The following is a 21,225-nucleotide window of genomic DNA, read 5'->3' as shown; positions in this document are numbered from 1 at the left end:
CAAGGGGGGCCTCTGCCTTCCTTAGCAGACACCTGTCTTTCAAAACCAAGACAGAAAAAAATTAGGAAATTCATCTGCAATAGGCAAAACTAAATCCAAATCTGTATACACACAGGAAATGAAGCTGCTCTGTAAGAATTTACCACTTTTTTATATATTAGCTCTCCAGAGGTAAACTGCCCTTTAAGACATGAATTCTGGGTATCACAGGTAACAATGAGAGAATGAAATTCCAATTACTCTCCTTGGACACTTTGAGAAACACACCATTTCTACTGTTCCTAGCAGCCCTACTTATACACAAGGGGCAGAGAGAATTTGTGATAGAGGGGATCCCCTTCAAGGTCATGTCACCATATGGTTTTGCATTTTTGTTTTCCTTTATTTTGAGGCTATTCTACTTCCAGTCAGTGCAGAACAGGGCATGTCGCTACTTAAAAACAACAAGTAACCTAACACAGCTTTATTACCAGGCTCTGGGAACCTGGGAAACAGATAAATAATGACTCAAGAAAAAAAAAGCTTTTATCTACTTAATGTAGCAAGTGAGCATATGAACAGAGGCCAGGCAGAGTCTCTAATGAAAACCAACCAACTCTGAACTTTGGTCCAATGCAGCGATCACAAGAGACTTTCATGGCAACTGCAGCATGTTGAAAAACAAATTAAAAAGGGGACATTACATGGAAGAGAAGCATACAGAAAATATATTTGCCTGTTTGATAGAAATGCAATAATGGAGAAAAAAATGAGTACAGTTCCTCAAGATGCAAAGAAAGGACATCATAAAAACTTCCAGATAAAATGTTAAACTGTAAGAAAACTTACCAGGAAAAAATGTTTATGCTTAACTAGGCCAGAAGTTACTTTATGTTTTTAGCCAACTTTCGTCTTCTGTCACACATTAACACACTCACCTGAGAAGAGTATGTGTTTGTCTACTTACAGTCATTTCATGGATCAGCTGCAGAACACTTCCCCCTGCCAGAAGGGTCCCCTGGGGCCCCAACCAGCTGGAGAGCCACTGGTGCCTGGGTCACTCAACCCAGCATCACTGGTGACACTGGGAGGCAAAGGCCATCCCCTCTTTCCATTACTCCTCCTCCTCCACCCAGGCCACACAGCCACTCACGGAGCTCTGCTAGGAAATGGATTACAGAAACAATCTGGACTGAATAACCCTCTCAGATGAGGTAGGAGAAGCAGTGGTGTAAAGAACTTTACTTCCAATTGTCTGTTGAAAACAGTTTTTTCCTATTTTTCCCCCAGTAGGGCTGTAACAAATGCATAGGCAGACTACAGTTTGAAAAGTAACTTTGTGGATATTATGCTTTTTATGCAGCTTTGCACATACCTGCTGGGAATTCTGCTGTGGCTGTTTTGAACTGTGTCCTTACCAGAAAGGACTATAAGGGAGTGTCTGAGGAATAAGCTATAAAGAACAAGCTAGAGAAATATGTAGAGAACTCTTCTCACCTTTAAATACAAAAGATACAACTGCATTGCATTCTCTTACAGTTAGCAACACTTGCTGAATAATTATATTTTACTGTACCTCATTCTTTTAATATAACTTTTCTAGAGAAATTAAGAAAATGTGGGATTGTAGGCAACTGGCCTCATCTGCTCCAGTATATTCCATAAAGTAGCATAATTTATAATCACCATTTATTATTAATGAGATTACTTTCTGGACAGTAAGAGCAGAACTCATCCATTTTTATTCTCCATGGCAGAGGATAAAGCAAAGAGGAGTGGCAAGTGTTAGAGCAGCATCTCCAAATGGCCCACCCCCATCTGCTTTGCATGAGGGCAGCTCCAGTACTGCCTTGCAGAGTCTGCAGCCTAACACCAGAACTCTTCCAAAACATTTTTGGCATTTTACCTGTAAACACATGATATTTTTGAACAGTAGAGAGTAGGGAAAGGGGCAAGGAAGAGATTTGTGCCTGGCATGAGAAGAAGCTGCCCCAAGGGCCACCATGCCAGGCCCAGTCAGAAGAGGACACCTCCAGCATTCACAGAAATAATTTACAGTTCTCATTCGCTTCTTTTCTTCCCTCATAAATAACAGGCACACCAGTGCTGAGACACTCCTAGCCTGCTTGAAAACTGCTGGCATTTCATAGCTAAAGGAATCACATGATGAAATGGGTCATTAAATAAAGCAGATGCTTCTATTGTAGCACATTAACTTCTGTGTTATTCTGGAAAAAACGCTTATGCTTGGCCTGAGTGCATGCTCCATTCCTCCAAAGCCAGCCACTGAGCTTAAACCATTTGTCAAGCATTAAGGGAGTCAGATACACAGTATCAGAGGTCACTGACTGCCTCATATATTCATTTGCTATAATTTTCTTTTTTTTAAGCAACCAAGTCACTTTTTTACAGTAACCTGCAGTTGTTACCTGGCTCCTTTTTCTATAATGTCAGATAGCACTTATGGCATCTGTCAACATCTGCAGCTGCTCCCAGGGTAATCCGGAAGGTGACCCTCAAGGAATAATGGTCCTGGTCAAGGAACAGCTTAGGTTTGGGGACTTTGGGTTTTAGGTTTAAAGTAAACATACTGTACTTGTATCTGTCATCCCAGCTGATTTTTCTAATACACAGAGAAACACCTTGTGGGATTCACAGAGCAGGTGGCACACAGGGGCATCTGGGTAATAGGACTGGTGCTTTTATTTTCCAGAAAAGACACAGAAAATATCTTGAGAAGGACAAGAGATCACAACACAAAGTATAAAGGGAGATAAAGGCATGCTCACTTGTTTACACAGCATGCTCAGTGGTAAAATCAGATCCTTTTAGCTTCTAATCAGATGGATGCTTGGAGCTTACCTCTTTGTTTCTGCTTGAGGAAACTGTGCTAAAGCAGAGGTGAATATTCTTCCATTTAATATGTGCTTTCAGCTTCTGGAAATACAACCTTTAGCATTTCAACTGTTCATATCAAAAGTCATTTTGATGTAAGATCAGCATTGCTCAGCATTGTTTCATTGGAAGCGTTGTTTTTCCCCAGTACTGAAACACATTTTTCATACCAAAGGAAAAAAAATAATGCAACAAAGGTAGAAAGAGAATAACTCCACAGAACAGCTGTGCAGTGGGATTCTTCAGACTAACCTTATTAAAAGGATTTTGTATTGGGATGTCCACCCTTTTCTTTTTCAGGTTTTTTAGAATGTGCCTCTAGATTTTGGCATTGCAATGGGACAGACATCTGTTGCACCACAGGAGCAAGTCACAGGTGTGCCACAGTCCAAGGAAGAGACTTAAAAATAAAGGTGCAGCAGCTTCATACACTACAGAATTGCCCTACATCCTAGGGTATCCTCATCAGGTGTTGTCAGGGCCACATGTACATCTCCTTCTCCCTTGGCATGGACACTACAGAGACAAGTTGGAAAAGCCACTGTCGGGTGAGAACATAACTCCCCACCACCACCCTCTTTGCACCAGGGAGGTCTGGGTAGTGAGGGAAAACTTTCCTTGTGAAAAGGAAGAAGATCAACACAGAAAAATAACTGCAGAAGACAGAAGTCTAGCTTCTTTTAAGCATCAGTAAGCCAGGAACAGATTTCCCTCTCCACTACAGTAATTTGGTTTCCATTCTGCCTGCCAGACCCATGTCCTCACTGCAGCATTGCCTCTCACAGCTGCCCAGGCAGCGGACAGGATGGAATGCCTCATGCCACCCGTGCTGTGAACACATCTCAGCATTTTCCACCAGCTGCTATGTCTTCTCTTGCAATAACCTCAGCACAAAATACACTGTTTAAGGTTGCCCAAGCCATCAAGTGTGGAGCTACCAAGCTGCCTGTCAGTGATACAGGCAATCCAGTCCTATAGGATAGAGTAGCTGTGGATAGGCAGGATGGAAAGGGGCTGGCATTGAGAGGAGGGGCCAGCCCAGGAGCACCCTTGGACAGCTTCATCTGGTCTCGGCACCGGGACAGAGGATGAGGGAGTTGCAGGGAGAGGAAGGGCTGCCAGGGCTGCCCCTCTCATTCACATCCCAGGGGTCAATGCAGCAGCTCTCCAGGCTCTGCCAGGAACTGAGTTTGGAAACAAGGTTGTTCTCATATCCCTGATTTTCTAGGCACATGCCTCCTTTACCTGTGCATCAAACGATGCTTCTTGACCTTTTTTGGCCCCTTTTGTCTCCATTAACTTAATAAATCACGCACAGTGGGGTACAGGAGGGAAGGGGAACTGCATGATCCTCTTCACCCAGGCTGAGCAGCATTAGGTTAGACAAGTCTGCTTCTCCTGTGTCTCTCCTCAGCTGGGGTGGAACTAACTAAAAACCATGGGTTGGTACTTTTTAAACCCTTCTAGCAGAGGGACAGAGTTCCTGTGCTCATACCCTTCCACAGCAAAACAAATTATACCTTAACCCTCACAGATAAATACCTATTTCTCCCCAATACCAAAAACTTTAGTGACTAACCAGAACCTTAAGCTTACTCCAACAAGGAGATTTAGTAACTGCTACTTTGGACTATTGAAATGTAAATTAAAATCTCTTAGCACAGTGCTCTAGCAATTTAATTTCAGGCTGTGCAAAGCTGTGGAGGAATGCCAGGAAAAAAAATCTCCCTTCCCTTGTAGAAAAAAAAACAGATTAAAATATGGAAGCTGGTTTGCAGTCTATTGTGCTGTCATTCACCACATGCTACCTGTGCCAAATAAAGGGCTGGGAGTCAGGCAGTCAACAGTAAGTCTCAGAAACATCAGTGAACTTTACATGCAGCCTTTACCCTTTGTACTGGGTACTGAAAACACTTGACTGCATGGTCCTCAGAGATGGAGCTGAAGAGAGCCAGTGCTTTACCCCTGTGAGACACCAACCATCCTACCATCTGCACTAGAATAAAATGGGTAAGGCTTACTGCAGAAAGGTTATGGGGGTGGGAAAATAAACTATTTCGTCTACAGCTGCTGAAATTGTCTGATCCAGGGGCTCGGACTGTGCAGTGGGAATCTGGGTGCTGAGGTAAATGTTCATCTGCTAAACACTATGATATGAGGTGAGAGAAGTAACACTAAACTATAACCAAACTACTTCCCAAAAGGAAAGGAAAGAATCAGTCTTTTCCCCTCAAAACAGTAGAATTGAAAAGGGGAGGAAGCCGAGGGGCGAAATGCTCTTTAGAAGCCACTAGAGGTAAATAAAGAAGAATTTAAAAGACCAAATATTTGTCCCATCTTCTGCCCATCCCATGCTGTTGCCAGCATGCCGGGACATTTCTGTGGAATCAGAGGGAGCACTCGGGGCAAAAATGTGATCTCATCACTCTATGGCAGCCCTGCACATCAGGCTGTCCAAGCCTCTTTTCTCAAAACCACTACTAAGCAAATACTCCCCAAGTGTAACGTTAGGAATGAGAGGCTACTCCCAGCACACCCAACTCCACTATCCCACTAACCTAGAAATGTGGGAGACACCATCATTTGCTAAGGCTACAAATGTCAACACACTGGTCCACTCTAGGGAGAAAAAAAATACAACCCCAAACTGAAACAAAACAGACTGTTAGCCTCTTGGTCTCTTACTTGTTTTGGGGGACCCCACCGCCACTTGTGTAAGAGACATCAGAGCTACTTTATCCCATCTCATGCAAGTCAGATTTGCCAGTCACAGTCACAAGAGGACTGAGCTATGTACAATGCCCTGTGCTAATTCCTTCCAGACCAGCTTAGGAAATGTCATAAAAAGACCACAGCTGAAGGGAGAAAGCAAACCTCTATATCCTGACTGCCTACATTAGTAAAATTAGAGAAAGGTACTATACTACATCCCAAAAAGAAAAAGATGTGCAACACAGTGTTCATTTGACACTACTGACTGTACCAGAACAAAATCCTTTCTCCAGAAATTAGGATCAAATAGAGAGAATTGCTCAGGAGTCTCAGTCTTGTCATTCCTCAAACTCACTCCAACACTCTGTGACCATGAACATGCTCCATTTCCCACCTAACTTTATTGTAAGTCTCTCTTCATTGCTTTTTGGGTCCCAAAGGCCCAAAAAAGGCACTCAGGGAGAAAGCTCCAGAATCAGCAGTGCAACCTATTGCTTTACATAGTGCAAAGGATGCACGCATGCAAGGAAAGACTCAGTCCTTACCTGTAACAATAACCTGGTAGTCCTTCTGCAGCAGAGGGTATATGGTTCCTGAAGACAGCAGGGCTCAGCCCATGCCCTGCAGCAAGCTGACCAGAAATTTTGGAGAGTCTTGAAAGCAAGATCATTAGATGTGCATTTCACCATTGCCACCTTCAACAGCAAAAATAAGTCTGTAATCACAATAAGTTTGTCTTACTGTGGTGCAAATTGAATATGCTGGAAGTACAGGGCAAAACAAATAATCTGATTTATCACAACAGACACCAGTCCCCATTTATAAAAACTTGAATTTGTGCTGTACAGTTGTTCTACAGAAAGCCTCGGTAAGTCATTCACTATCCAAGAGTTACATTGAGTTATCACAGGAGCAGCCATTACTCACAGTGACAGTCTCAGCACAACAAGCCCCTGTCGAGAGCACGTGAGTTTCTGCCTACACGAAACAGATGAACCTAATGGATATACACCTGGCTGAGCAGCCACAAGCCTGACTGCACACAGGGGCACAAATGCACCAGAAGTGCATCTCGCCAACAGCAGTTATTCCCTGCATAAGAAAACTGACATTTTGTTGCTGTTCTTTAGACAAGCATGTGGGGTTTTTTTTATTTTGGGGGGTTTTGTTTCTTTGTTTTTGTTGAGTGGGTGGGAAATAAAAATAACTCCTACTTAACAGTCACCAGGCACATCTGGCAACACATGGGGAGCAGGAGGTAGGGAGTAACCTTTCAAAAGTGATGGGAGGAAGCTTGGCTTTTTTGTTCTCCATCAGACCTGATCTGCCTTGCACACTGGGGCACAGAGACAACCAAAGGTCCAGCTATGAAGCCTTCTTGGGGAAGAAAGGGGCTGCACCGGTTCTGGTGCAGGTTAGATCACTCTTGGGGGCTGTTCTAATCCAAACCTATAACCTTATTTAACTGACTCCACAGACCCACCTATTTTATCAAAAATCTTGAAAGGTGAGTTTTCTAAAGCTGCTACCTGAGGGAGATCAGAATTTCTTCCACGGCTATGTCTCTTGATTAAGAGATATTTCCTGGCTGTGAGAAGACATCGCTGTATTTGAGCTGACCCCAAATTAGTTTTGTTAAAACCTATGACCAAGCCTTACAGTGAAAAGATTCATTCCCTAACCAAGAATAGTAAAGAGCAAACAAAATGCACACCAGCTATTTTATATATTTTATATATGTCAAAGTTGCTTCATTGTAATTTTATAACTATTTCCTCCTTCTTCTAAAAAAAGTAATGGAAGCCAGTGTCTGAAAGCAGAATATTCATCTTCTGAGTTTTTTTTACACCAGTTTTAGGGTTTTGTATCTTCACTGCATATTAGATGGGGAAGAAAACCCCAGTAAATAGCTACTGAGATTGATTTCTGGAAATGTTATTTAATCTCTGGGGTTTTTTCAGTTCTTAATACAACATAGCCAGTAGGGAACAGTCACATTTTGTGTTAGTTTATCTGATTCAGGAGAAAAAGTCAGTTCCTAGTGCTGTGAATTTAGCAGGGGATTAGATGAATTACTCCAGTCTGAGTCATCATACCTGTCCTCCATCAGTCTCTGCACACCTTTCAAGCAGGGAGCTGCATGAAATAGTCCTGCACCCCTGCACCCCGGTTTCTGCAGTGCCTCCACCCCAGAGCAGGGTGCAGCTGCAGCCACTGGTAACTGCTCCAATCCCATGGTGAGTTCTGCTCTCGCAGAGACAGGAGGAAACAAGGGGCTGAGAAAGTTCTCCTCACCAGAGGCACCAAGGAAACATTGCCACTGACAATAAGGAGGAAAAATATGTCTACCTGGACTCATTTGTTTGGAGCTTTGTTTAAAAGGAGCACAAGGCAGATGGGGACAGAATAAGTCTGCACTAAGAAATGTAGTGGGATAGCAAATAAGATGACAACACTGACCTCTGCTCTTCAGGGAGCACAACTACATTCTTACCTAACAGTGTGTCCCTCTAATGATAATATACTGTCAACAGTTCAAAATCACATTAATATAAAAAACAAGTTCTTACCTTCAGTTTAAATGACAAAGCTCTCTATTAAACTGAAATCCTTACTATCTTCTTCCCTGGATATGTATATCTAATTTGCAACTACATTATTTGGGGGATTTAAGCTATAAATGACCCCACCTGATGTTGCAGTACTTTTACCCCCAGAAGGGTGGGAGGGTGAGAAGCAGGTTTGCTTCTGAACCATTGCCAAACACCACAGCACAGCAACTTCAGTACCTGATCAGGCAAAACCTCTTTTAAAAGGCAACAGTTATTTACACAGACAGTGAAGAGCCGAGAGATCAGAGCTCTGTTGTGTGGCACAGCCACAAGAAATTACACCGTGTCTCTTTGCTCAAAGATGAAGAGCAGCACTTACAGAAACCACAGCAAAACTGTGGTTTCTGTAAGTCATCCTCTATCCATCACAACATCTGCAGCTACCTTTGCAAGGCAGGCGAGACAATGATAAATATGGTGTGAGGGCACTGAAGTGTGTCTTTTTCCTGAACCACAAATAAAGCTGACTGCAGGATCTGCCTCCCCAGAAATATACATCGAGGAGAAATCCAGGGAAACAAAGGGAGCTGGTTAATTGAGTGATGCCCACATCACACAACAGACATGATCCTACAGAATGGAGCATGCAGTCCCAATCTGGCACTGTTTACAAACACGATGCAACTGGCACCATTTCAATATTGTTGTAACAGGTGAGAACACATACAGCCTGGGGAGGAAATAGCATTTTTATTGACTGACAGATTGTGGTACTACATTACATTGAACATCCCAATAAATATGAAGTGAGCCTTGCCTAAAATATGGCACTGCACCTTGCAAAGGTTAGCAGTGCAGTGGTCATTTTATCAAGGTTGAGGTTGTCCTGCAAAGCTTTGCTTTGTTGGTCATGAAGGTAAATAAATAAGCGAATTCAAATTGTATCTCAAATCTTAGGTCTGCTAACCCCTAGAGCAGGTACAGATATGCTTTTATCAGCTTAGTTGGGCTGTTTGAGGAAATAGGGTAACAAAAGCAGAATCTCTATCAGTATCTCTGCTGCAGGGCTCAGCAGACACACGCTGCCAGCACAGCTGCTGCTTCCACGATCAATCACCCCCACCACAAGCTGCATGAGTGTATGTACACACAGTCAATGTGTGTCTGCAGGTACATATCCTCACTCTCAAGTCTGGTTCCAGCTGTGGCCTTCAACTCTTTCTGGAGCACAAACAGTCCTCAGCAGCTGCTGGCAGTACCAGCAGTCACCCCACTGCCACTTCCCTTCAGGCTGCGCCTCTGGTCTGCCTAGAACCAGACTGAGGAAATACAAAGTGGATAAAAAGTTCTTAGGCACAAATTTGACACTTAAGATTTTTCAGAGATCTGAATTACATCTCTGCTAATTATACAGCTAGTTTTTCTCACTCTGACAACTTCATGACTGACATTTCTTTGCCTCAGATTTCTGCACTGATGTTCCACCCCTACAGCAACCAGTGCTCAAGTACTCATTGAGTATCATTACTCATCAAATACCATAGCGAGTAAATGTTCTGTGTTGCTACAACCAAGGCTTGAAGGCTCCATTGTTCCATGAGAGATTTTATCACATAAAGACCTTCAAGGGACTGTGTAGACTGGCCAGATAAGTCTGGATGGAATGACTTTCTTGTCTTGCAAAAAGATTTCAAAGGTCTCAGGTCTGGGTTTTTTTCATGCACCTTGATGAAAAGTGATTTGGAAAAAAACTAGAGGTCATATATTTTTCAGAAATTACTTCTATACCTGTCAGAACATGTATCCCAAATTAGAAAGATGTGAATTAAATCCCCCTTCTGGTTCTTTCAGAACACGAATTTCCTTCAAAAACCATTCCCTCTGAGAAAGACATTTCACAAATAAGTTTAAAAAAATAAATTTGCAAGTTTCTTATGTTTCTGACATTAAAATTTTGCTCTGGACTATCAGACAAAGAGGAAAATCATAGCAACTCACATTTCGGTTAGAAACATCTATATTTAAACTAATCTTTCACTGAAAGAAGACAGCCTCAAGTGCAGACAGAGCTGACCATTTCATCACCTGCCTCTGCTCATGTATGATGGTGGATGGCCTAAAACCTGTCCATTCCTGTCCCTCAAACAGCAGCACAAGAAGAAAGCTCTTAAAAGCCTCGACCTCCCCTCCCATGCCACTTGTGCCTTTTGTGAATCCAAAGTCTGGCTGTTCCTCCCCTGAACGACAATGCTGATATCAGCTTCTACAGCTGAGCAGCTCAGAGCCAGCCTTGGCTCCTAACCGGCCAGGCAGACCTTGAGTCTGCCAGGAATTTTGCTGAAACACTAATGAATGAAAAACTGGAGATATTTCTCCTGCTTGTTATGTCAGCAGCATGCACGTGGGCCCTGCAAACACTAAGGAGCAATAAGAAAACATCAGCAGAGTATTCACACATCTGTCACTCCACCTCTTTAGACACTGCAAGCTACTGGTGCTAGCAAAAGTTTCACAGTCTCTCCTGGGTTCATAAATCTTGGGGCCTATGTAACCCTAAGTATCCCTTAAACTCTACCTTACGTTTGGACAGACCCAGCACGGCATTTCTTTCATGAAATGCACGTTACACAGAGCCATAGGTAAGACTCCCTGGATGAAGCACAGTTGGAACGTGTTCTGGGGAAGTAAATATTTCACCACTAATTATGACGCTGCTCAGGAACAAGGACGGAGAACATCAATATTTAGACAACTAAAGAAAACATATTTGCTACACACGAACACCCTTGTTCAGCTATAGCCAGTAATTTCTCCAGAGCTTGGGGCTTTGGTAGCAAATGGATGAGTGGAGAGTGGGATCAGAAAATAAATCACTGCCTGGGAAGCTCCTCTCTTAAGCAGAATACACTGATATTTCTTACAGGAGAGAAAAATGCTTACTTGGCTTCACCTATGACACAGGTAAGCCTGGTGGGAGCAAACAGCAGAAGGAATACCCTGCCTCAGGTGTCACGCTGTGCCGTGCAGCTCACACTCCATCCATGGTCATCATTGCTCTTCGTTTTCAGAAGCCTGCACATTCTAGAAGAAACAGGCTGTTTCCACTAATAAAACCCCTACAATGTGTTAAACTGATGGAAAGCATGAAAATGTGCATGGAAAAGTAGGGGGGAGGATTCCCAAAAGTGGTTTTCAGTTTTAATTTCTTCCATAGTCTGAAGAAAAGCTAACCCATATTATCTCTGCAGTTGCGTCAGCCAGTTTATGTTCTTAAAATTCATGGAAATAATAATTTTCAAAACAGCATTTAAAGGCCACATTGTATTCCAAGCCTTTTTTTAATTACGAGACAGAAAAATCAGCAGATCAAGCTAGAAGGAGCCAAAACTCACAGAAGTTTTAAGATATCTCCAGCATATCCAGAAGGATTTGGTCCAGAGTTTGCCTTGTAGTCTAATACCCTAAAGGCTTCTGGCAATGACAGAGTACAGTTTCTCTTTTTTCATAGTGAGAGTCACATGGATTGATAAATATTGCCTCATTTGAAAGCTGGGTGCTTAGTCCCTGGTTCTAATAACACTCGGCAGACTTACGACTGATTAATTGACAGGCATTTGGGATACCTAGGGATGAGTATCAACAACAAAGTGAAATGTCAGCAAGTGAGTGAAATATATTGCAAGGCTTGTGTGGATTATGAGAAGCTGTATTCTCAAACAAGAGAATGAAGTCAAGGGATAAGCAAGTGTAGAATCAGAGCATGCAGCAGGATAGTGATAATTAAGTCCAGAGAGATCATTTTATAAACATAGATTTTATGGCTTTACTCAGATGCTCATCTTTTTTTGTATAACTATTGAATGAGCGCTTCGGTGGCTCGATGCGGCGTTTATTCCACAGGGTCCCTCGTGGAGACGCTCAGGCAGCGCTCTGCCAGCACCTACACGTGCCCACGATCTCACCTTCGCAGGCGGTCGTGAACAGCCCCTCACACACAGTCTGTGCACGAACCGGAGACAGGGAGGCGAGAGGGGTTCTCTGCATGCGATTCCAAGGTGTTCAATGGCTACACACCCGAAGGGAACAGAGGTAAGAAGAACACAAGACCAAAAGCCCACACCAGCTTTATCCCGAAAACTCCCAAAGGTGGGCAGAGCATCCAAAACCAATGGTCTGAGGGCCAGGGGGCAGAGGCAAGGCTGAGTGACATAACAGGGGCCAATGGGAAAAGGGATGGGAGGGGGGAGAGGGCCACTGACCAGCAGAATCTAGACAAAGGAAGAACTTTCTGGCACGGTGTTGTAGGGGGAGATCACTTTTAGGGCAACTTGGGGGGTGTAAAGTGGACTTAGCCACTGCAACATATAACCAGTAGGTTTATTCAAAGATCATGTTGGTAATCAACTCAAGTAAAAGTGGCAACATGAGGAGAAAAGGGGCTGCATAGTGGAATGGTTAGGTTGAAGAAAAGCAAAATTACAGTCTCCCTGCTGCCTGCTAATGATTAACGACCTCAAATGTGATCCATAGAGGGCTCCAAAAGAAGCTGTCTTTTGAAGTTCAAGAAGTTTCACATCTGTTATGTTCATTTACAGACATAATTGTGACCAAATTCGTATCTAAAAAAACATTTTGTCTGTCATTTTGGGCTCAATTTGCAATCCTTTTCAGTAAATATATATATATATATATGTATATATATATATATCAGCAAGTAAGCGATAATCGATAATGTCCCTTAGGTTAAAATTGTGACGTCAGTGTCACCCAGAAAACAAGATGTGTTAATTGCCCAGCTGCAGTGCCATGAAAATAAACACATCTATTTATGAGAATTACCTGTTCTTACGTACCTGTTACTGGGTGTCCCATAAGCAACATTTTACTTTTATAATGAGGCTAGCCCAAAAAGAAAATGAAACAAAATAAAATGTTTCATATTTCACCACAGAGTTTTGCTGGAACAACTGTGCATGGCTTTGGGAGGGGGCAGGAGAAAAGCATGGTGATAATTGCTGCGAATATCCAGTGTTAAACCACCATTCCTTGAGATGCCTGGTTTCCCAGCTGTTCCCCAGGCACAATACTGTGCGATCAGTGCTCCACACTGCATGTAAAAATGAAATTATGGGCTTCCAATTTGCAGCCTCCAAACCCCTAAGGAGTCCATGGAGTGATTTTAAGATGTCCAAGACAGGGGATTACAAAAGCAAGCTCCTATGCTCTCTATATAGTTTGGGAAGGAAGTTTTTTGGTCCACAAATTGCTAGAAATTGAAATTCTCTAAGTAAAGTCTTTAAACAGGCTAATGGGAATGATAACTACAATCACAAGGCGTGACCTGTCGTCTCATAAGACCGGCACAAGCGACTGTGCCATCAGAGGCTCCCTCAGCCTTTCTGCTGCAAACACCAAGCCAGAACCTGAGAAGCCTTTGTAACAGACATTCCATTAAAAGGTGTGCCCAAAACTTATAATTTCAAGAGATGAGAATTTCCCTACCTCCATAACTTTTCAATAATAATAATAATAGACAGAGGCGTACACAGTTTGCACAAAGCACTTCAGTCTTTGGGTTTCGTAAGCTTAGAATCAACTGGAAAATTGAAAAGAAGATTCAGTGTAGTGAGAGCTTACAACTAGAACTATCATAAATTACAATGAGAATAAATGTGTATTCATTTTAAAAATTGTAAAGTCTGATCTCACGTTTAAGCTATTGTTTCATTATAACGGCTTTTAACTACCTATAATTACATATTGGTTACTATTGTTCAGACCATTTTATATGAACACATAAGGCAAATGCTCAGAAATAAATCCCAGACACTCATTATTTTTAATAGTGCAATGCTTCTTCTGTTGTAATTACTTGGGTACAATGACTATTAACCTATTCAGCATTCCTAGAGAAATTTAAGTCAAAAGCAATCTGATTTACTTTAAGGTAAGGGCTTCCCATCTCTGCTTTCTCTCCCCCTTCTCTGCTCAAATAAATATAAATGCGTGTTGGCTACACAGAGAATCAATGAAATTATATTAAATTTTCAATTCAGCCAAGTGTCTGCAAATTCAACTAATTATTTATATGTTCAGTCCTGTTGGTGCTGCGGTTGTTGTAAAGATCAACAGGCCATCTCTTTAATGTAACCAGTATCTGAGGTTTTTACATGTCTGTTTCATTAAATTTGAAACATTTTGTGGCCTAGTTAAGTGGCGTAGACAGTTTTCTAATATTTACTGGAAATTGTGAAAAACTATTTGGTCTCCTGAAATGCATTTTATAAAATAGTATATTTTCAGTAGGTGCCAGTAGCTTAGTACACATGCTTTAAAAGTATTTGGATGTTTGGAAAACCATTACTGACTGAGTTTACTTCCCATAGGACTTCTGTGAAAAGCTTTGGTGGAGGTTGGAGAGCAGCAGGTTCTTTCAGACTCCACACAGCAGGCCCTGCTCCAGGAAACTGTGCAAAGTACCCCCAAAATAACATCATTCTCCCTATTCCAACTGTAAGAAAGCAATTAGCTTGATGTTAGCAAATCCTGACTGGGACAAGAAAAGCCCGCCCAGAGACAATGGGCAATGAATTTCAATCTGTAATATGGCAAACATTGGTGGAAATACTTTAAAATCAACATGAATCCTCAAGGAAAAGTGTTTGCTGCAAAGACCTGCCTTCCGCGGTTGCTACACACCCCGCAACATTTATCAGAGGAGTGCAGGTAACAACCTCACTTCTCCTTGGCAGACATGCTGCCTCTGTGAACTCAGCTTAAAAATGTACATTACTCATTTCCACTTTAAAAGTGTCCATTATTAGCAAAAATGACATATTGGTAGAGAGAGAAACTGATCTGCAAAATTATTTTCAGGGATTTCAGCAGAGCAATTAGGGGAATTTTTGGACTACAAAGACTGTACTGTGTAACATGAGATTTCATCTTGACTGATAGACCTGTCAGCATTTCCATACAAAAATACAGCTGTGTTTCCCTCCTTGCCACCCCACCTTTTAATGAGTTATATGTGACATTTTCTTCTTTCCTGTATTTCTTATTAGCACCTTACCCAGCTTTAATCCATTTTAATCCTTCTGTTGTCCCACTGAGCGGAACAGATGTCCAGCATGACAGGAGAAAAAGGGACAAGCTGATGCCATATCTACAGGACTCAGGAGCCACCAAACAGAAATGCAAACCAAATTAAACCTCTAAAATATACCAAGTGCTCACTGGGCAGGGGGAAGCAAGGCTAACCAGTTTTAAGTTCTGGTACATCATGCCATCTGGTACATACCCTGAGTTAGAAGGTCCTTAAAGATCTTCTAGTTCCAACACACCTGTTGCACTGGAACACCTTTCACTGGATTGGGTTGCTCAGAGATCCATCCAACCAGGCCTTGAACATTCCCAGGGATGGGGCATCAACAAGTTCTCTGGGCAACCTGTTCCAGTGCCTCACCACCCTCACAGTAAAGAATTTCTCCCTAATATCTAATCTAAACCGCTCTCTTTCAGTTTGAAACCATTCCCCATTGTCCTGTTACTATGTGTCCTTTAAAAAGTCCCTCTCCATCTTTCCTGTAGGTTCCCTTCAGATTCAAAGGCCACAATTATGTCACCCCAAAGCCTTCTCTTTCCCAGGCTGAACACACCCAATTAGCCTTTCCTCATAGGAGAGGTGCTCCATGCCTCTGATCATCTTGGTGGCCTCCTCTGGACTCACTCCAACAGGTCAATGCCCTCCCTGTTCTGGGGACCCCAGAGCTGGAAGCAGTGTTCCAGTTCCTTCTGACTGCATGGATGATGCTGCTCCTGATGTGAGTTCACTCTTCAGTTCTGCTGTTTGCTGTAATAGTCAGTTCAGACACAGCCATGCCAGCTGCACTGGGAGGGAACACAAGCACGCATAAACAGAACATTCAAAATAACTAGATACCCACAACACTGCAAATAACTTAAATAGGGGTTTTCACACTCTGAAGAGTGGGATGGAGCTGCTCATGGCAGATTTTTTGTGGCTGCATCTGAACTGACTATTGTAGCAAACAGCAGAACAGAAGAGTGAACCCGAAGCTGGAGGAGCCTGGCACCATCCATGCAGTCAGAAGGAAGATTTCATTTTTTACCTTATGTATGCTGTACTGCAGTGCTTACACACAGACCACACCCAGCCCTGAAGGCTGAAGCAGAGGTTATGTTGTGATAGAGGAGTGGGAACAGTTCCAGGTGCACTGCTGGAAGCACAAGGATTTGAAGGTAGTATCAAATGGTAGATGGAAATCTAGCATCACTGGATCAACATGAAATCCAGAACACAACAGAATTAGCACCTAGGAGTGTCCCAAACACCCAGAACTTTTAGCATCAGTATGCTAGAGAAGGCTACCTGAAATATTTTTTCCCATTATAATGCAAAGATTTTGCTCAGGTAAAATACACCTTTACAAATCATGTGCCTGAAAAGAGAATTTTCATCATTGCTCATTGTCATTGCAGGCAAGCTTGGAGAAACCAGATGAGACACTCTTCTCCACATGCTACACTGGAGGAGATACAACACATGTGGTATAGACTGATGCAAATGGGCCAGAACTGGGGTAAGGAGTGATGGTTCCCTCCACCTCACAGGTGAGGAAGGTAGACAATTTGCCACAAATCACCAGGGAAATTCAGGGCCACATCTCAAATTGAACATAAACTGTCCCAGGCTCTGCAGCATGATTTCTGCATGGCAAGAAAGGAGATGTTCAGTGGGACAGCCCCAAGAGCAGCAGTGGGGCAGTGCCTGCTAGGCCAACATGAATCTGATACATTTATTAGGAAGGGAAAATAAATTAGTGAATAAATTCACTCTTGTCCCAACATATAAGGGTGTCCCCATAAAAAAGTGTCCCTGCCCACTGCTGGCATATCACAGAGAGATTAAGGGTTTAGTGGAGCAGAAAAAGATGGTGTCAACAGCAAAATCTGTTACTGCAGCTGTACCTCTTCAGAGCATTAAACTGCAAATTGGGTATTTGCACCCTTCTCCACAATTTCGTGGGAGACCACACTAAGGATACAAGAGAAGTCCAGATACAGGCTCAGCCCTGCCAAAACTTCATTGTAAATGGAGAGAGGGGTTTGCAATCAGCTTGTAAATCTGGAAATATTTGGTGTTAGGCTCATGTCTGTCATTAAACTGTGGCAGTTTCTGGTAAGCAGGCAAGACTATGTTTTTCTCATAACTTACTGGTCTTGCCATCATCTTCCAGTTCACTAAGGCAAAATCCTATTCTACCTACCTCTGATGGCATGTGAGCCTTCTCTTTCAGGCAGGATTACCCAGCTAGTCCCTATTTACAATCCTTTATCATGCAAGCTGGATACTGTACCTGCTTGCACATCCTGAAGATGTGACTCTTCAGTTTTTCATTATTGTCTCTGAAAACCATTCTGTAACCTTTTGTAATGCAGGTAGATAAAACTGTTCTCTCCCTCCAGGCCCTATAGTATTTTAATTTTTCAGATCTTGAGTAAAGCAAATAAAAAATCATATTAAGTGACTCTTTTTACTGCTGTTCTTACCTAAGATATGCCATTTTGTGGTGCTTTAATAAGAAATAGGTATGCCAGAACAAAGAATTACTAAGCTTCACCCACAGTGCATTGTAACAAAGCATTTATTTCTGGCTGTATTCAGCTCACAGTGCGTCCTGACAACTGCCACTGGTGTGTGACCTCCTGAGCAGTCCTCCTTAGCACAGTTTCCTAGCCTATCATTTCACAAAAAGAAATTACTATGGAACAGCTCCCAAATGAGCACCTCTCCCTGCAACTCAAATTCAGGGGATGAGGCAAGAGACAGAACATCTGCCAGAGAACTGGAGATTTTGTATGTTGATCAGCAGTGGAGAGCAAATAAACCATGTTCTGAAAATAGAAAATTGACTTCCTCCAAATGAGGAGAGATTATAAGCATCTATGCTTACTCTGAAAAGGAAAAGCAAGTGACTGACTCTGCATGCAAGAGTATGCAAGTCAAAGGCAAGGTAAATTCCCAGCCTCTATACTGTTCAGCAGGCAGAGGAAATGCTCCCTTTCCCACAAAGGCTGAGGCTTCTGGATGATGGAAACACTATCCCTTCAGTGTAGGCATTACTTCAAGGAGAAAAGTAAAAAATAAAAAAATAAAATAAATTGCCTTTCTGACTTTTTTGGTTGGTACCTTTCAGGCTCTTGGATGCTGTGTCCTTGGAACTGAAAGCTCAAATGTGACTGCAGAAACAGAATTTTTCTTCTTTCTTCTTCAGTCATTTGTCAAAAACAAATGCATTTGCTTATTGATCTACCTGTAGAGAAACACAAAGCAATACTTCAAATATCCATTCCAAATCAGAAACAAAAGGTAAAAGCCAAACAACTGGGTGCCTGCTCAAGGGTCATAAATTTCTTTATGCAACTCTGTTTCTCTAACAAGCTTCTTTTCCTGAAAGTACTTTTTAAACCTGAAAAAAAATTCTCTACTTTAAAGCAATTCTGGAATGGCAGAAAATAATTGATCAGAGTACTGTTTTGAACATGTTTCAAGTGTTCATCATGAAGTTTCCTGAATGTATTTGACTGGTAGCTCTGGAAATAAAAACTAGGGCTAGAAAGGGAACAGAATATGCTGGCTGTTTCACTCCAAACACATCTCTTAAGCCTCACACAAAGGAACATATCTAGAGTGGGGAAGACAGCTCTGTCATTATGTCAAAGATGAATAAAATACCCAGGTATACATTTTGGATGTTCAAGTATTGAAAAACTGTTTGTCATTAATTATTAGGCTGCATGTAGAAAGAGAAATTAACAGAAAAAGGGGTTCTCTTATTCCCTAGTCAACCAAATCTGCCAAGCAAAAGTTATTTTCATAGATTTTTTTGTCTGTGTAGTAATTTTGTATATTACAAATTGTTAACAGTTAGTTATCATTATAAAATAATTCTTAAAATATGAAACAGATCCGTTTTATGGCATCAATCCAAAATCATTTGGTGCAGCACATAAGCTAGTATATGAAATTTGCTGAAGCCAGGATTTCACTCCAGCTATAAAATCACAAGACTAGAATACAAAACAGACCATTCAAATACAAAGACATTTATGAACCTTAACTACCTGTGTTTAGAGACTATGAGATCAGCGATGCTCGGAACAAGAGGAAGTGTTTACAAAGTATACACAGTCCTATTCTTTGATCAATCCATAATAATAAAAATACTTTATATTTGGAGTATTTCATCCAATCTTCAAGATCTCTCATAGAGGAGTACAATGATAAAACATGGGGCTGGCTTTGTCTTTCACAACACTGAAATCAATCAAGTAACTGTATGCAGTCCAGAGGGATGATAAATCATGTTTGTCACACCTACAACCAATTTTCTGGGGGGGGGGGAATCTAGCAATTTAGAGGAGCCTAGATGCCTTATATTTATTCTTCCCTGAAAGCCAGAAGTGAAGACAGAATGCATCTCTCCTTTATCTTCTTTTTTTTTTTTTTAATTAATAAACATCTTTGTAAATAGAGCCTTTCTATTTAGAGCTACATTTCTTACTACAGCTGAAGCTTCTGCTTGAGGCAGAAGCTATTTGAAATGTTTGAAACAGCACTCTGGGCTCCATGTAGTGACCTAGACTGTACTTCATAAAATGAAGTTATATTAATCTCAGCATTTATCAGGAAGCATGAAAAAGGTTAAAATGCCTTAGATTTTTTATGAAGAACAATATCATGAAAAATCCTTCCTATTATATCTGTTTAATTTACTATCTCCTTCTACATATATATTCTAGTTACAAGATGCTTGTTTTCTTTATTGGTAAATCCTAGACAATATGAGATTTTAAATTAGAAAAAATACATGCTGTTGTGAGCTCTTAGTTGCAGAATTACTTGTTTCCGCTAGATCTCCTAGATACATCACTGAGCTATATAATCCTAATAAATATTCAAGCAGGTCAGTCTCAAATACAGATGCTTACCAGGCAGATGATGTTTCTCGAGCTAAGAAAACACAGGAGAGTAATTTTCTCTGCATCATCTCCAGCCACCTTTGGTTACCCCCAGCCAAAATTAACAGGCACACAGAAGCATTCGTGCAGGTTCAACATGAGAGGTGAACTTGTGCCTCTGGGTGTGCCGTGAGACTCATTAGTTGCACTGCAACAGTGACCAAACAAGTCTCCGGAGCGCTGGGACTGAAAACACAACCTGAAGTCCGGGGTAGAAATAAACCACATACTAAAAAGACACAAGAATAAGAAATATGAAATGCACAGAAGAACATCTGTGTGCAGAAATATCAAACACAGTAAGACTTCTGTTCAGATAAACAAGGACAGCTAGAACGTGCTATTTTGAGAAGGTGAAAGTAACAGCAGTTGTTTCTCATCATACAACATAATGATATGATCAGGCACCCAGCTTAAAAAAAGAAACATTTTTTCATGTAATACAAAATCACATCGTGGAAACACAAGAATGCCAAGGTAAAAAATATAAGTTACTTCAAAAAACTGCTTTAAAATTCACGGACTACCCAGAAAACAATCACTGCCCACTTGTTTCCTTCCTTTCCTAAGCATCCAATGAGTTGCAGCTGCCAGGGATGAGGTATGAACTAGAAAGATATAGGACTCACTCAGCTTCATCAGGTAGCAAAAATTCATTTCAATTCAAAATACTCAGTGACTACAAAGCAGCAGCAACAGCAATGAAAATTTAAGATTAGCCCATTGTCATAGGTTAGCAAGCATAGTCCTGGAAGGGATGTCCTTGCTAAGGGGTGCTGGCAGCTTCCTCTGGGAACTGATAGAACCTATCAGCTGGCCAGTTTGAATATGGACAATTCTCTAAGCTACTTAAAGTTGTGATCACCTCTGTGATCCACATTTAAGAACAGGCAAACTCCCCCCCCAAGCTCTCTCTTGTTTCCGGCGCTGGGACAGGTGGCTGCAGGCCCCGTGCGGGGCCAGTGGGCCCAGCCAGGCCCTGCTTGGGCCAGGCCGGGCCGGGCCACGGCCATCCTGGGTCGATGGACCTGTTCCAGCCATG

General features: G+C 41.9%; 1 long non-coding RNA gene across 1 annotated transcript; it reads right to left on the bottom strand.

Annotated features, from left to right (window-relative positions):
- Nucleotides 1–59: 59 nt before the first annotated feature.
- Nucleotides 60–20,924, bottom strand: LOC121659244. Its single transcript, XR_006014230.1, has 3 exons — nt 20,813–20,924; nt 20,154–20,412; nt 60–18,475 (listed from the first exon to the last, which is right to left on the bottom strand). It is a non-coding gene; the product is annotated as an uncharacterized LOC121659244 (long non-coding RNA).
- Between the last annotated feature and the right edge of the window lie 301 nt (nt 20,925–21,225).

This window comes from Corvus kubaryi, unplaced genomic scaffold, assembly GCF_017639235.1.
Source record: "Corvus kubaryi isolate FWS band 111438036 unplaced genomic scaffold, C.kubaryi_AGA036_p1.0 split3-73, whole genome shotgun sequence".
Taxonomy (NCBI): Eukaryota; Metazoa; Chordata; class Aves; order Passeriformes; family Corvidae; genus Corvus; species Corvus kubaryi.
This window is presented reverse-complemented; position numbering and strand designations above follow the sequence as displayed.